Here is a 14,414-nt window from a genome sequence, read left to right on the forward strand (position 1 = left end):
TCCTTAAGGCTGCCATAACCCAGGAAGCAGGCCACGATGCAGGGCCACCCATCGGCCACATGCCTGCGCCGCATCTAAGGAACCAAAGCGGCCACAGAACTCAATGGAAGAGCTCCAGCACCCAGAGGCCTAGTACGACGCAAACCCTGGGAAACCCCATGTGACCCAGACACCACAGTGCGCGCCCACGCGCAAGGCCACCACAAAAGAGGAAGCAAGGCTGCTGCTGCTACCCGCATCAGCAATACCTGACAGCTCTCCAGAAAGAGCCCTCTGAAGAATGGATATACTGCATGGCCAGAACAGGCAGTTAGCCATACCCCCAGCACCAAGTTAACCACACTGCGTCCTCGGCCTCCGCACTGCAGCCCACAAACAGTCGCTGCACAGAGTCCTACGCCGCCTCCGACAGTGTACAAAACTTGCAGCAACAAGGGCAAGCCACCGCGATCAACACGACACCAACTGGTAACTCCCCAGAAGCAACACGCCAAGAGACAAACGGACTGACTGGCCAGAACAGTTAACCAGCTGTGCCCCGCGACCGTCAGCCCAGGCAGCACCACAAACCGGAGGAAAAACCCGAACACCCCACTACCCTGCCAGAAGCGGCGGTCCAGCACAATAACTGCCCACCGCGACCGACGGCTGCAGACCTGCGACCACCGAAGCGGTACTGTACCCCACGGACCAGCTGCACCAGGGCACCACACAGCGTCCCGCTAACTGATCGGCAATAGCAGCCAGCCGATCACAGAGTGCGCACCGCCGTCACCAGGAAGACTGCCTGCTCACGCCCAGTAGCTGAAACAGGACTCCACCGGACACAACAAGACGTGCCCCAAGGAGAATGTCCATAGAGTGCCCCCCCTACACCCTGCAAGCATGGACAGCCAGGACGCCTGTGAAGATAGCGAAGTCTCCAGGTGAATGCCACACTGGAGCCCCAAGGTGCCCCAAGCTGCACCAGCACAAAGCAGCATCATACAGGCAAGAGCAGCGCCTGCCACTTCTGCAAAGTACGGGTAGAGACTGACAAACCCCTGCAAGGAACTGCAAGAAACTCAAGCATCAACACCAAGCAGGCTGCAACACAAGCCTCATCGTCACAAGGAGAAGGCCAGGCACAAACGGCATCCCCTCAAAGGAACTGTCCCCGTCGACAGCGCAAGGAAAGACTGGTGCAGAGCAGCACAACCCGTGGCCACTCCACGCCACCACCGGCAGCACTGACATCGCGTCATCTACTCCTCCTCCCAGAGTACAGACACCCCACGTGCCAGGAAAGCATCCAAGAAGAAAACCGAGCACGCAAAGAGCATGCAAAGCCAGAAGAGCGCAGAAAGCAGCACCAGTGCACCTTACTGCACAGTCAGCACCCAGGAGACCTCTCCACAAAGAAGCACTGCTGAAAGCAGGTAGGAGAGCACCCACGTCTCCACCGCCCCAGCGAAGCCCCTGCAGTAGACCAAAGACCGCACACAGTGTCCTCCCTCACACTGCCTCAAGACGGAGTCGGCCCGACCCAAGATTGGCAAGAGCGGAGTCGCACACCCCACGTGACAGGCTGCCACAGCACCATGCGCTCCAATGAAAGGCGACACAAGACCGGACGTCATGTCGCCCAGCAGGCAAGGAGCACGTCACAAAGTGACCAGTCCAGACAAGCACGCCAGAGCGAAGGCAGAAGCCGGCGCTATGACAGCGCCGCCTCGAGGTCTAAGCGCAACGCCCTCGAAGAAAAGAAGAAGAGTGACAGCCCTGTCACCCCGAGACCGGATGAGCACAGGTGGGCTGGAGAAGCCAACAAAGGGGGAAGACCTAGAACTCACAGCACGCCAAGAGCACACCCAGACACACCAGACAGCCACCAAGGCGGACCGACGTCCCTGGATACCGCCTCATGGGTGAACCAAACGTAAGCCGCAGCAAGCGCCAACCGCCTCTCATCCTAACGTTTCCCCAGGCGACCGTCCATCCCTGAGCGTCGGCAGTCTAAGTCAAGCGGCATCCCTGCTCCTGTCCGCATATGCCAAGGGTGAAGATCAGCACAGAGTGTCCGTCCTCACACCGCCTCAAGATGGAGTCGGCAGTGGCCCCAAGCCAGGCAAGAGAGGATCCCCACTCTCTACGTGTCAAGCCGCCACAGACACTCCAGCTCAGCAAGGCGGAGGCACATGGCTTCCAAGTCCCTCCGGACATCCAACACTCCCAAAAAGTCACCACCACCTGTCATCCCAAGTCACCAAATGGCAAGCAACCGCCATCACGCCAGTCATCATCACCTGCGTCAAACATCACCACTCCCAGAAGATCAGCGGACTGGAGTCCTGCACCGTCGCCACACCAGCAGACAAAAAAACCAGAGGCCACCTGTGAACCTGGCCTATACCGAAACCGCGGCAGCAAAGGCAAGTCTTGGCCGAGACTCATCCACCCGTGGGAGTTGGGCGTGCGACTAAGTAACGGCTCCTCAGCGGTCCTGCAGCTGCCCCCAGACGGCACACAAGCAGCCCTCAGTGCAGCCCTCCTACAGTCCCGCAGCAACCCCGCCCACAGGCCTCCCCAGGCGAACTGTCGGCATGCAGAGGACGTCTCCCAGCCAGCGGTCGTGTCCTGAGGCCCTCAGGTTAAACTACGGTGCCCGCCAAGAAGGTTCTGCTGCAAGCCAAGTCACCAATCCAGGTCTGCTGTCGTCCTGCCACCTGACTCTAGAGACTGATGGACGCTGTGGTAACTAGTTAACTGTTTGTTTTATCCCCACAGGTTGGACTACCATTTTTGTTCGTTCCTCAATAAAGTTGGGGAGGAATGTAGTATCCTGCGAGACACGTTCTAGTGTCCCACAGGAAGTTGTAACACCAGCCACTCCCTCGAGGGCTGGGCACACTACACCCCCACACCCATCCATCACGGGTGTCAAGAGTGACGTGACCCCGCTAATAAAAGGGGCTCGGGTGCACGTGCTCGAGGCCAGTTACTGTCATACATCTGGTGTCCGTGTCACTCATTGCCGTAATGTGGGCCTGAGGCCCAACACTACAAAAATGAAAAAGTAGAGTAAAAAAAAGACAAGAGAGCGTGGCCAAGATGGCCGCTTGGTAGGACATGGATCTCCGTCACTCCGGCCTCGCTGACACAGCACGTTGTAATAGCCCCATCTCACGGCACTAAAAACGCCGGACACGGAGCGGTCTTGATCGGTGCTTCCTCCGGTGTTTGTGGTGAGGAAGTTGCCGATCGCATCGTCGCTCCCAGACGGAGGCGCGCCGAGGCCGCGAAGGAGCAGGGGAGAACACAGTCTTGCCTGCATGCAGCGAGGGCGCCGGGTGATCGTGCCACGGATTCAGGAGCAGGCGCTGACCCTGACCGGAAGCCTGCTGGGCGGCAATGGGAGGTGAACGGCGATGCGCTGGACAGCGAGGGGTTCGGCTCGCCCCTGCCATCTTCCGTCTCCACGAGGCTCACCGGGCGCGCATGAAGTTGCTGTGCCTGGAATCCTGCGACACCTCCAGTGGCCCCTGAGTGTGAACCAGCCCCAGCGCCCTACCTTATTTGAACTATAGCCTGCAGACACTGACTGACCTGTGGCATGCTACGGACTGGGGCGGTAGGGTCCCTCCATCGGGAGACAGGCTTTCTTCCCGCCATTATATCCTCTCTTCTGACCCTGCCGGGTCGTCGCATAGCAGACGGGGCATCTGGGAGCCTGAGGTTTCGGAGCCGGGGAGCCGTCCCTTGTGCCTCTCCCAGTGGATGCAAAACCTGGTGCCGAAGTCAGCGTTGAGCCGCCTGCAGAGCGCCATTCTACCCCCCAGACTCCTGGTGAGTGCGGACTTCCCTTCCCAGTGTACCTGCTTATACCCACCTGGTACTATTCTGACCTTTAGACGGCCACAGCGGAGTACTGTGGTCAGGGACTGACAACGCTGCCTTTTAGGGGCTTCGCTGTATTCGGGGGACAGAGTTTTTGTGCAGTATAAGCCCCTTCTTTGGACTTGCCCCCGCATCGCCGAGGGGTGGGAGCTGCTCTGCTCGTGAGGGTTAGCCCAAGGCTCATCCGGCTTGCACGAACATTGGTGTCTCTGCTTTTCGCCTCGAGCAGCCCGGGGCTCCCCCCTGCCAGGAGGACACTGGAACACGAGGGATCTGCCCCGGTCCCATAAAGCCTGACTGGTCGCAACTGGGGGGTCTGGAGGTATACCCACTGCATTTCGCTGATCCCGGGTGGTGCTTTGACAGCCTGGCGACCCCCTAGCGCGGACTCCTGTTCATAGCAGGTGGCTGGACGTCGACCGGGCGGCCCCCCAACAGCCCTTTAATGCATCCCACACTTAGCATCATGGCATCCGAATGGGCGAAGCGGGAGAAGACCCTTAAGGATATGCTCCTGAAGCAAACGTCTGGCCTGGACTCAGCGACCACGACACCCCGGGAATCGGGTCTTCTGGAGCAACTGAAGGAGGCAGATGTGCTTGCTTGCTACGAAGGTTTCATGATGGAGCTCTTCTCAGCGATCAAAGAAGACATCATAGACCTGAGGGGGCAGCTCCTGACCGACCTCAAAGAAGTCCGATGCGACGTGGATGAAGTGGGGGGCCGTTCTTGAAGATCACAAATTGTGCCGCTAAGAAGACCTACACCAATTCCAACAAGAGATGCTCCGGTTGCAGGATCAAAACTTGGATCTCCAGGCCCACGCCAAGGATTTGGAGAACCGTTTGCGAAGGAACAATATCTGCATCCGAGCGATCCTGCGGCGAGCGGAGGGAGACATCCTCCAAGCCTACATTCTGGCTCTCCTCTGGCAGATCCTGAGTGAAGAAGGCCCGCAGGAGATACAAATGGAGAGGGTGTACCGCGTGGGCCTTCCTATGGGGAGAAGACCCCCCCTTCCAGATGTTCTCATCCGTGTGCACGATTTTCAGCTTAAGGAGTTGATCCTCCGCAGGGCTCGAGCAGCTCAGCCGATCCAGTTCCAGGGGCACTCCCCAGCCGTCTTTCAAGATTTTGCTGCGTCCATGCTTGCCAAATGGAGAGACTGGCCCGTGGTCACCTCTCACCTTCGGGATAAAGGAATCCATTATTTGTGGGGCCATCCATTGCATTGCGCCTCATATTTAAGTACCAGGGAAAACTGCGCCACATCCACTCCTTTACTGAGGCTCTTGATCTACTGGGCCTGGACAACTCCGTAGAGGCTGGACGGAGGGAGAGCCCTGGGGACCGTTCCACTCTCACAGTGGCACACAGTTGAGAAGCCAAAGGTCTCTGCGAAACCTGACCTGGAGGAGATGGCGAAGGATCGGGAGTCCGTGATCGCCTCTCTCACAACCCTCTGACCTCCAGTATTCCCCCTGAGCACTCCAAGTACGCACACGGACATGGCCAGCTTGGAGTGAGGTCGGGGGGCTCCTGGAATGACTACTATCCTGCTACTCAGTGTCATGCTCCCCATGGCTTTTGGTTCTCCAGGTACTCTGGTCGACAGCCTCCCACCAGGGACCAGGCCTCCTCTGCCATTGACCGACAGACGGACCTATGTCAAATGCCCCCTGTGGAACTGTGTTTTTTTGGACTCTTTTTCAATGTCTAATTGCTGGGCTTTCCCATATTTTTCCCTCATACGCCGGTCCTTGTTGGGCTGGTATTCTATGACCTAAGATGTCTCATTTTGGTTACTGTTGGGGTTTTTACTTATTTGTTTGGTTTAGGGAGGGTTCTCTCCCCAGTGAGCGCTTTTTATCCCCGCTTCAACCGTTGCTTAGTAATTCCGGTTTCCTCCCTCTCTGGGGCTTCTCCTATAGCCCGGCCCTCCAGCACTGTGTTCGGGGCCTTAACACATGCACCAGTTGCCCCGTCTTTTTCCCATGGAACTTAAGGTAGTTAACTTCAATTCACTGGGGCTTAATAACCCAGTAAAACGGAAAGCAGTCCTTTTTCTGCTGGAGATATCTGTCTCCTTCAAGAAACCCACCTGCCTCACAGTGACACACACCGCATGCGCCATAGCCACTTCCCACACAAGTCTGGTCTTCTGGGAATAGTAAACGGGTGGGGTTGCGGTCCTAATCTCCAGACACTTCAGGGGCTCGTTGGGGGTTCTGTCGCAGAGATCAAAGGACGCCTCCTTGCGCTGCACCTTAGTATTGGGCATTTTCACTTTACAGGAGCCTCTATTTACTCCCCAAATGAGGGTCCGGAGAAATTCCTAATAGATGCCCCGCTCACATTCTGCTCACTCCTGACCCCATAGTGGTGTTAAGGGGGACCTCAACTTAGTGATGGACACGGAGATTGACCGTTCAGGCTCACGAACCAGTGGAGCGGGGGCCCTGTTGGTGGGTGGTGGTGACCGGTTGCCTCACGCAGGGATTCGGAATGCTTGCCAAGGCCTCCGCCTAGACGAGCTAGACTTTTCATACTACTCAGCGGCGCACAAAACCAATGCCCGCCTGTGCCACTTCCTTGTTACCCCAGCCGCTTGCATTACAGACTCCACCATTGAAGCTCGCTCCCTGTCTGACCATGCACACATCACCTTGACCATGTGCCTTCCCTTTGTAAGATCCCCACCCGCATCTCACTGGCACCAGCGAGACTCATTGCTCCGATCCCCAGCAGTGGTGGACGGCATCAAACGTTGCCAGACTGACTATCTAGCAATTAACGACGTAGGACTTTCGCCACTTTCTTCGGTATAGGAAGCTCTTAAGCTTATTGCCAAAGTTGCTTATCAAAATAAAATCAGACAGTCCAAATGCACAGACCTAGATGCTAAAGTCCGGGAACTGGAAGCTATTCACAAATGCACATGCGCTCCCAGAATCTGGCGGCAGTTGGGAAAAGAGGGCCTTCAGCTTAGGCGGTTAGACCTTGACAGAGCTAACCATGCGGTTGTTCGACTCAAACACAAATATTACGTGGGCTTCAATAAAGGGGGACGAATGCTGGCACACTGCCTATGCAGTCAGCAAGTGGCACAAACCATAAAAGTGATACGGGGAGAGCGCGACTCAAAGTTCATAGATAGCAACGGGATAATGTCGGCCTTCCGATCTTTTTATAAAAATTTATATACTGCTGATCACTCTCTGCTGTCCGATCCCACAGAGTTCCTGCAGGGAGCGACGATCACTCCTCTTCCCACAAATGAGGCTGAGGCCCTGGAGGCCCCCACGTATCGAGGAGGTGATCTCTGCTATTGGTTGACTGAAGAACATGAAGGCGCCAGGCTCGATGGCTTCAGCGCTCTTTTCTATAAAACCTTCTGTGCTGAACTTGCTCCGCTGCTCACCCACTTGTTCAACTCCTTCGCAGACATGGGGTCCCTCGCACCCTCAATGTTACAGGCCTCCATCTCGCTCACCCAAAACCAGGGAAAGCCCCAGAGCTCTGTAGCTTATACCGCACGATTTCACTGCTTAATATTGACGCCAAACTATTCTCCAGCATTCTGGCCTCCCGGTTGAACACTCCCATGCCGGGACTGGTTGACCCGGACCAATCAGGTTTTTATCTCCGGTAGGCAATGTGGGGACAACACCAAGCTACTCTGCCACCTGATCGACAAAGTACAATGGTCCAAAGAAGGAGCCTTACTACTGGCGGTCGATGCAGAAAAGGCTTTCGACCGTGTGCACTGGCCTTATTTATTTGCTACTCTGGATCGCTTCGGCTTGGGGCCCCGATTCCGCCAGTGGATAGCGAGCATCTATAGCTCCCTGACAGCAGCGGTGCGGGTCAGCGGTTTGCTTTCTGATAACTTTGCGGTGGAGAGGGGAACATGGCAAGACTGCCCCCTCTCTCCTCTGCTCTTCGCTCTTTATATGGAGCCCTTAGCCCAGCGGCTTCGGGACAACCCTAAGGCGCACGTCGTCCTGTTTGGCCTAGACCGCCATCTTTGTCAGCCTCTACTCCGATTACGTCATCTTTTCAATGGCGCACCCTGAGACCTCCCTGCTGGCGATTGTGGAGGACCTACAGACCTTCAGCCAGGTTTCCGGCTTCAAAATTAATATGCAGACATCTCAGGTATTCAACCTCACCGCTGCCCAGCCAACGGTTTATTCCCTAAGGGCCAACTTCACCTTTGATTGGGTGTTGGACGGTATCGCATATCTAAGACTAGCCCTTCACAAGAGTCTCGCAAAAACTGCAGAGGTGAACTACACAGCCCTTTTAACTCGTATCCGAGCAGACCTGGCCCAATGGTGGCGCCTACCTTTGTCATGGTTTGGTAGGATGTCCGCTGTCAAAATTAGTGTACTTACACGGGCCTTGTATTTGTTTCAAACACTCCCTTTGGAGCCTCCACCGCAATCACTTCGCCATATCCAGACCGCGATCGAGCATTTTGTATGGGGCCTGATCTCTCCTTGCTTGCAGGGGACCTTGCTACAATGCCCTAAAAAGAGGGCGGTCTCGCCTTTCCTAATATCATCTGCTACCATCAATCTTCGCTGCTACAGTACCTGGTGGAGTGGAATCGCCCAATGACCGAGAAATATTGGGTCTTCATGGACCAGACGATGGCATGCCACCACATCTGACAGGATGCCTGGTTGCCGCGCCCGCTCGCGCTTGGGGGCTTTATTCCTCACCAGTCACCCGACCCAAAATGCTGGTTTGGGATAGGGTCTCCTTCCAGCTAACATAACTACTTTCCCCTCGCCAATCACCCCAATCTTTTCCAATCCCGCATTTCCACCTGGCATGGACCAAAAGGTAGCTACGCACTGGCTAGAGGGCGGCTGCAAACAACTTGGGCATCTGCTCGACATCCAGGGCCTCATCCCCTTTAAGGATCTGCAGGAGAGCTACGGTTTACGCAGCTCTGACCTCTTCCTCCACTCCCAGATGACGGACTGGATCTCGGAAACCAAGACGCGCCCCCTGGCACACTACCCGATGCGACCGTTCAAGAAGTGGCTCACCCGCAAAAAAGATGATTGTGGGCTTATATCCAAAACATACTCCTTTCTCACGTCAGGCACTCAAACCACCCGCTCAGCAGGACAGAGACGCTGGGAGGCAGAACTGGGGCGTTCACTATCAAATAACGAATGGGACGATATTTTCTATAGAGTACAGCACACCGCACACTCCATGGGACATGTGGAAACTGCCTTTAAGATTGCTAGGTTGTAGGCACCAGTGTTCTGTTTACCCTGCCTCATGCTCTGCCAATAAAAATTGATTTAATACAACAACAACAAAAAACGACATTGCGAACATAGGATGTAGACCCACCCTCTAAGGTCATCAGTTGTCTAAATACTTCTCTCACTTTGAACCTAAAGTCATATGAAAATACGCTGATTTGTACTATCCCTTTCCATCTTCCTTCTCGTTCCAGACAGAGACGCCATGGTGGGGATGCTGAACGACTTAGAGAAACTTCGCTCCCAAATCTTTTCAGCGAGCTGCCACAAAGGTTACTGCAGCGCCTCCTCTGGGCGTACTTACATACTAAAAGGGGTGGATCCCCGGGTGAATCCAGCACCAGACACTGAGAGGCGCCTGAAGCTGTTGATGAACAAGATTGGCAGGTACTACAAAGAAATCTAAAGGGCCTGCCATATTGTAACATATATTTCAAGAGCATGATATCAGAATAACAGCATTGCATGTATGAGACTATATAGTCATAGGCCAAAATTCGATGCTTTGTGTTTAGCTCTTTGGCTGTGGGATGCATGCTCTAAAATCAGTAGCAGCTGCTCTCACTGCAGAGTGGCGGGCAGGGGGTTCTGAGGCGAGGGGAACAGAAGACAAAATTAAATTGAAATAAAGACCTTACCATCTCCTTGCAGATTTACGCTCTTCTGTGTATTCATGCTGAGGCTCCCAGACTCCCTTGTGGCCAATCATGCACGAGAGAAGCACTGGGATTGGCCTGAGCACGCTTGTTTTCCACTTCAATGGGGACTGGGAGCCTATGTCTGCTATCCTCTCCACCAGGCAATGCAGGTCGGGTTTCGAAGATGTCAGGGCACATGACGGTTTGGCCGTCCTGAGACAGCTGGCCAAACTGTCATGCCCATTGAATGCCAATTCACCACTCCTCCTATGATAGCCCCACCCACAAGATGTGGCAGGAAAGGAAAAATGAAACAATAATAAGCACGTTTTATTATTGTTTTATTCTTTCAAATTTGAGGCCGCTGGCAGGGGGGAGCTGCCTCTGCCTAAAATATATAAATATATCAAAGGATGGTAAATGTAACGGAAATGTTGTATGAATAGCTAGAACATATTCCGTCTGTTGTGTTATGGTATGTTTTGTTAAATTTGGTTCAGGTCCTAACTTAAGAAAAACTTCATGCTGATGAATGGCTGTTAAATCGTAAAACAGTTTTATGTTCTGCTACTTTGGGTAATGTTGAGTTTTGTTGCCTTATTACATTATTGAGGTGTGGCAGAGGCATTCTGGCATTCTGAAAATTCCTATAAACTATGTTAACAAACATTGGCAATGCCAATCGGTCTTGCATTTGGGATCTATTGGCTTTGTCAGGCTGTGCAGCTTTTGCCAAAAGAGATAAAAACATAATAACAGTCTCTACTGACGATCAAGTTATTTTCGTAGGTGCTAGCATGCTTGATAACCTAGATAAAAATCGGCATCACTGTGCAAGCTCGTGCCTGCAAAATGACTCGGTTGCCAATTTTTTTTAATTTGCCGATCCAAGATGGATCTGTAAATAAAAACACAAAGCAAATTCCAGGTAGGGTGAAACCAATTTTAAGAAGTTCGAGTGGCAGTTGGCTATTGTTGCCCTGCTCTCCTAAAATGAATATAAGATCACAGGGGGCACAACAGACCATGTGGGTGGCGTAGGAAAAGGAAGTGACAGGTAGTGGGCATAGGGCGATGATCAACTAAAAATACAACAAGGGCAATAGCAGAGGGAACCCTTCTGTATCCACTGTTTGTGTGGCTGGCCGTGCAGACCCAAAGCAAGGTTTGACCTCCATATTTGAAGAATGAAGAGCGGTGTGCTGCAGTGCAACAACTCTGGGAGGCGGAATTGACTCTGCCGGTCTCCCATTTAAGGATTCCCACTCGTGATCAATGGCAGCACGAGGGACGAGGCAGGGTGCGGGAGCAAAGGAAACACTGACAACGGGTAGTGCTCGCTCGAAGATCACAGATATCCATAAAAGAAATTAGGGCAGCAGCGAGCTAGCAACAATCGGCGAAGGACCATTAACTGCCAAAAAAAGAGAGTTCACAGTACAAAGGATAAATCAACCTGATAGTAAGGGCCCACGTAACGGGCCGTCCGCACAAAAGTGAAAACATGCAAAAAGACAGTACAAAGAATAGCGTTTCAAGAATAACAAAAAACAATTGTGAAAGGCACACAAAAGTGGTAGGTGTGGCCTTAGCCCCTGGAAGGATTACAGCATGCCTCACAGAGCTTGACCTCTAAGCTCGACCTAAAAATTACTAGTGCCATGGAGTGTCCCCTGGCCTTCTCCCTCAGGGGCCAACACCTTCTTGTAGGTCCCTCTTCCGCGTTGGGGGCCCGCACATCATTGAAGGCCCTTGATCATCCTCAGTCGGCACCTCCTTGAGGGCCCTCACACGTCTCTAGGCCCCGGCCCTTAGAAAATTCCTAATTTCTTCACCCTGGCTTGTCTGATCTGTGTGCAAACTCTTACGTTAAAACGTCTTCCATTAATAAAACTAATGTTTGAGGTCGAGCTTGCCTGATCCCAAGATGGCCATGTAGTTAGTGAGCTCCGTCTAGTGATCTAACTATCCGGAATTTATCCTGCATCTGGGCTGACTTCCCTGCCCTAAACTACGAAGACTCTGCCCCTGGGACGGGACGCCTACATTTTGAGCCGTCCATGAACCCCTGAAACCGATCACGAGTGCTGATACTGGGCTCCAGCTCGTAGGCCTGGCGCCGTGCTGCGGAAGAAGGACTGGCTGTGAGGACGGCGCTCCTGCTGGCTCCGAGCAGAGACTGCTTCCATATAGAGCACGTGCTGCAAAAGAGGCCGAACTGTCTCCGGGATCGGTGAGGAGTGCTACCTACCCGAGGGCACAATTGCGCTGACTGCCTGGCTGACCGGGTGTGCGGCGCTGGGCGGAAAACAACCTGGAGGGCACTGCAGGGCTGAGGCCTGTAGGGATCGTTAGTCTGCAGCGACTAGGGCTGGGCGTGGTGTGGCGGCTGCTGCACTGAGCTTGGATCACTTGATGGCGCTCTGCGTCTGGACCCGGAGGACCACTCAAGAGTTGTCAGGTAGGACAGAAATATTTGCTTGACGGCTCACGATAGTGCTGCTGCACCCCCCTCCTGATTAGCTGAAAGCAGTGGTGCAGCCGGGAGGAGCCACGTTTGGCCTGAGGCAGCTATTTTGGAGGCCCGGTGCGGTGCACTGGCGATGCCGCCCTTGAGCTGACATAAGCATGAAAGTTTGTACCGCTGACCCTGGCACAGACTAGGGATTCGCTTAAGGTGCTGAGGCAGGACAGTGGGTGCCAGCACACACAGAGTTAGCCCTACCCCAGCGCATAAAGGGACCAGTACTGTGGCCCGGTCCGTGAGCTTCCTACCTCTCAGACGCAACTGTTGCCCCCTCTGTGAAAGAGCCATCGAGGGCAAATCGATCAAATTTGGAGCTTCGTAGAATCTCCCCATCCAGTGTGGTGAACGGTTCACGGTGTGTTCCTGAGCAAGTCTGAGATCTAACGTGCCCTTCCCCCCCTCAAGACACAGTCCTGCATGGCGCTGCCTTGGCTCTGAGTACCTTGAAGCCGCAACCTGTGGGTAATGTGAGTGCAAGCGAGCTGACAGCTAGAGTGAGCGGAGCAGCGGATCAGGAGACTCACAAGGTTTACTGAGAAATTTGCCTGGCGTAGCCCTGTGCGGTAAATATGGGGACGGTGGACAAAACACAGCCTAAGCTCCAATTCAAGCAGCGGAAATCCAGACTTAGGGAGAAAACCCGGGAAGAGTGCCCCAATATCCACGCTGATATGCCTGTGGAGGGAGACATATGTAATATGTTTGCTTCAGTGCAAAAGAGCTTATCCACTATTGACAGTAAGATTGACTTGTTGGCGTACTGCATGGATCGAATGACTGAATGTATGGATAAGCAGGTAAAACGGCTCAATATGACAGAGAGCAGAGTTACCGAGGTGGAGGAAGTGCAGACAGAGATGGATTCTGAGCACAAGCAGATTGGAAAGCTACTGCAAACTCTGCAGGACAAGGCAGAGGACCTTGGAGGCCCGGTTCCGAAGACGCAATATTCGTATTACAGGCCTTCCAGAAACCGCCAACGTTGGGAACATGGAACTGTTCGTGAAGAAGCTGCTGTAGACACTGCTGGGTGCAAAACGTTATCCTCCATGTTTGTGGTGGAAAGAGCTCATTGCACAGTGGGCACGAAACCGCCGCCAGGAGCTGGCCCGAGGCCCATCATTGCTAAACTGCTGAATTATAGAGATACAGATGCGGCACTGAAGGTGGCTCGGGAGAAGCAAACTCTGCACTATGAAGGTTCTGTAATTGCGCTGCATCCAGACTTTACCGGTTCGTGTACAGGAGGCACATAAGCAATTTGCGCCACTGAAGAGGCAACTACGGGAGCAAAACTTGGACTATGCCATGCTGTACCCGGTGTAAAAACCTGAGTCGGGTCGGGGACAATCGATATTTGCCCGGCGGTATTGCCTCTGTGACCCTCTAGTTATTTAATCAATGAAGAGGCAGGCGCTGGAGACTGGAAAGCAGGAAACAAGGTTTTTATTCTCTCCGGAGGAGAACACAACGAAACGGACAGAAGGTATCGTTCTGAGGTGCTCTAACTGCATCCCTGAGGCCTGGCCTCTTATACACAAGTTTATGACTTTATTGTAGATTACACATTCATGTTAAAGCTTTGATGTATGGAAAAGACATTCCCGGAACTCCCTGTGGGCCCGTTCCCACACACATTTACAGTTGAAGTCCCCACCCTAGTCACAACAGGTGATGAGTATCACGCAGCTGGATATTCCGCCGATTCACGGGATGTGGGGGGTTTGATCGGGTCTCATGGAGTGGGGGCTTTGATCAACCCGGGGATCCTTTGATGGGGGAAGCTTTCTACTGTACGGGGAGGGGCAAGGGATGGCATCGGCAGAGCTGGGTGTCGGCCTGGGAACGGGGAAGACAAAACGGGCACACGGGGAAAAAAAGGGTTTGCATCTAAGGGCCGGAGATCATAAAAGGGAAGCAGGGGGGTGTCGCGCTGGGAACAGGATGGGGGCCTGGGGCAGAGCAGCGCCGAAGAGGGGTTTATGACTCAAGGCAGGTGCAAGCAGGGGGTGGTCAGCGTGCGGGCTTAGTGAAGGCGAAGGGCTATGTCAGGGGCCAGCGGCATGCAAAAGGGTTCGTTCTGAT

The 14,414-nt window shown here is 53.7% G+C and overlaps 1 protein-coding gene across 6 annotated transcripts in view; it reads left to right on the forward strand.

Moving 5' to 3' along the window:
• The window catches only part of LOC144819281 (uncharacterized), a 752,536-nt gene that overhangs the window by 448,427 nt on the left and 289,695 nt on the right, over nucleotides 1-14,414 (forward strand). For 4 of the 6 annotated variants that reach the window (XR_013607256.1, XR_013607258.1, XR_013607259.1 and 1 more), the window contains exon 7: nucleotides 9,359-9,551. The exons of the other annotated variants lie outside the window; for them this stretch is intronic. The gene's annotated coding sequence lies outside the window, so the exon portion shown is untranslated. The remainder of the gene's footprint in view (nucleotides 1-9,358; nucleotides 9,552-14,414) is intronic. 6 annotated transcript variants of the gene reach the window in all.

This window comes from Lissotriton helveticus, chromosome 2_1 (assembly GCF_964261635.1).
Source record: "Lissotriton helveticus chromosome 2_1, aLisHel1.1, whole genome shotgun sequence".
In the NCBI taxonomy this organism is placed as follows: domain Eukaryota; kingdom Metazoa; phylum Chordata; class Amphibia; order Caudata; family Salamandridae; genus Lissotriton; species Lissotriton helveticus.